At 37.6% G+C, this 3,087-nt stretch overlaps 1 pseudogene; it reads left to right on the top strand.

Annotated features, from left to right (window-relative positions):
* Nucleotides 1-1,814: 1,814 nt before the first annotated feature.
* On the top strand, nt 1,815-2,673 carry LOC102737226 (CBY1-interacting BAR domain-containing protein 1 pseudogene; annotated as a pseudogene).
* Nucleotides 2,674-3,087: the final 414 nt, after the last annotated feature.

Below are 3,087 nucleotides of genomic sequence, written 5' to 3'. Positions count from 1 at the left end.
AAAAAAAATCTTCTGTACATAGTGGGGAGACATTAAATTATTTTAAGTACAGATGTATTTAGAAAGATAACTGGAGCTATTATGAAAATGATGACTAAATTTCACTTTCAGTTTATCCTATAAGACAATTTTTTAAAGCATGTTTCCACAGGGGCTTCAAAGGGCTTCAGTAAAATTTGGGTTCACTTGTTCTTTTAAAATACAAAGTCTACTCTTGATTATTCTTGACTAGATTATAAATTAACTGGAATTAAGAACTAAGCTCATCCTGTAGACAACTGGATTCTATTCTCTCATTATGTAGGTTTTTCCCTTGTATTGTATTAACTAACTCCCAAATCAATATCTCTAAGTCCAGGGCTCTCCTAAAATCTGGATCTATACATACAACTTTAGCTGAACATTTCTACTTGGAACACTCATTGATCTCCAAAACCCAAGATTTTCCAAACTGAGGCTATTATCCTCTTTAAAAACTAGTACGTTCTTATAAGTTCCTTATTCTTGAAAAATGAATAGTACTGCTATCCACTCTGGCTAGAAACAAGACTTAGTTTGAGATCTGTCTCTTTTGTTCCCTCCAGATGACTGGGTGTCAGCTTTCTACAAGTTTTTATTAACTATTTGTTACTGTTTTAGGCACAGGGGATATTTTTAAATTCAATTATTTGTGTGGATCATAATTTACCTTTAGCAGACATCATTTTTACATAATGCAACCATTTTCTATAAATAGTTTACTTTTAGGAAGGAAATGATTTTATTCTTTTCCATTCAATCAAATATGTCATTATAATCCATGTGGCCTGCACGCAAGTATAAGTTTGAGAGCATCTGCTCTATCTGAGCACACAACAGGGGGTAGAACTCAAATGAAAAAGTGAATTCATAGCATGCTGTGTATGATATTATTAAACTAATTTTAGTGACTCATTGTACTCTTCTTAAAAAAATATTATTAAATAAAATTGTGCATAAAAAAAGTTATACTTAAATGGTCATTATGATCAGCTTTATATAATGGGTGTTCTCTTTAGGTATCATGTACAAAGAAGTTTCTTTGCTTTAAAATGTAAAAGAAGGGGTGCTTGGGTGGCCCAGTCGTTAAGCGTCTGCCTTCAGCTCAGGTCATGATCCCAGATTCCTGGGATCGAGCCCCGCATGGGGCTCCCTACTTGGCGGGAAGCCTGCTTCTCCCTCTCCCACTCCCCCTGCTTGTGTTCCCTCTCTCACTTTCTCTCTCGGTCTGTCAAGTAAATAAATAAATTCTTTAAAAAAAAAATGTAAAAGAAAAAATTCATTCTGAATTGCTTAACTTTTTAACAAATGCATCAAAATAATTATGACATTCTAAATGCTACTGATGAAATCCTGTTCCATGCTACAACATGAAACTTGAAGGATATTATGCTAAGTGAAATAAGCCAGTCACAAAAAGACAAATACTGCATGACTCCACTTAAAGGAGGTACCTAAAGTAGCCAAATGCTTAGAAACAGAAAGTAGAATGGTGGTTTCCAGAGGTGAGGGAGAGGGAGCAGGGGGAATGAGTTTAGAGCTTGCTTTGCAAGATAAAAAAGTTTTGAGATCTGCTGCACAACAAAGTGCATATAGCTAAGCCACCATACTCTACACTTAAAAGTGGTTAGGATGATAAATTTTGTATGATGTATTTTTTTTTACTACAACAAAATAAGAAACAATTAGAAAATAAAACATAAAAAAGGGGGGGGCTTCAGAAAGTGGCAGTTCGAGAGCCCCCCCTTACCCCCCAGCGCATGCGCCGGTGGGAGGTCCCAGCCTAGGGTCCCGGTGGATCGCAAGGCAAGATGCCCAGGCAAAGCTTGGAAAACCAGTCGGCTCAAACCAGACAACTGCAAGATACTGTCACAAATGTGAAGCATTGTGGAGAGCGGTGCCAAATCCTTGCTGCCTATGTGCGGAAAACTGCCAGACTGTGAGACGAAGCAGACCTACTGGTGAATGAAATGAACGTGTACGCCTCTACAGAGTTCCCACATTTAAAGCAGGGCCCGAAAAGTGTGAAAAGTTTGCCAAACTGCAGGATTATCGACAAGAAGAGATTGAAAGATTTGAAGAAGTGGTTGAACCTTTGAAAGCTTATGGAGCAGTTGTAAAAATGAAAGGAGATGACCTCGAAGTGACATTGACAGCAAGGAGTAGAGAAGCTAAACAGTTAATTCAGGAAGAACTTGTCAGCGAAACCCTGATGTTAGACATTTTGTTTCGCAGGAAGAAACCAAATTGCAGAGAGTTGCAATGGATGCTACCTGAACAACCTGCCTTCTGGAGGAAAATATTGACAATTTTGAAAAGCAGAAAATAAAGGATATAAAGACTGTATTTTCAGAATTTATCATTATCAGAATGTTATTTCTTGGCAAAGCATTAAAGGTCTACACTGCTGCCTACCAAAACATACAAAAGATTGATGAGGATTTAGAGGTTTTCCAAAATTCTCTGTATCCCCCGGATTCTTCATCCGGTTTAGATAGCGTAAAAGCAAATTCAAAATGGCCCCTTCCAAGATCACTGTCAGCTAAGTGTGTATCTGGAACAGGACAGTTATCCACCTGTCCACTAAGAAAGGATCAACAAGCAGAAGATGGTGAAGAGGACAAAGATTTAGACGTTACAGAAGAGGAAAATTAATTGTCTTCCATAAACTTCACGTTTCCATTTGCATCTTAAATGACTTGGCATGCAGAATTACTGAATCGTTAAACTTTATACTGGTTTCATATATGTTAAACCTCAAAATGAAATCCTACTGGAAATGGAAATTAAAGGAAATTTATGCTCGCGGGAAATGAAGGTTTTAAAAAATATTACACACCAATCATTTCTTTTTTTTATAGATTTTTATTTATTTATTTGTCAGAGAGAGAGAGGGAGAGAGAGAGTGCGAATGGTTAAGTAGAGAGAGAAGAGGCAGAGAGACTCGATCCCAGGACCCTGAGATCATGACCTGAGCTGAAGTCAGACGAGTAACCGACTGAGCCACCCAGACATCCCACCACACCAATCATTTCAACACCCAATCTAGCAGTATGTGGTTTTTGTATA

The sequence above is a fragment of the Leptonychotes weddellii genome, chromosome 3, assembly GCF_054177405.1.
Source record: "Leptonychotes weddellii isolate Sample4059 chromosome 3, ASM5417740v2, whole genome shotgun sequence".
Lineage (NCBI taxonomy): Eukaryota > Metazoa > Chordata > Mammalia > Carnivora > Phocidae > Leptonychotes > Leptonychotes weddellii.
Note: the sequence above shows the minus strand (reverse complement) of the source record. Positions and strands in the feature narration are given on the sequence as shown.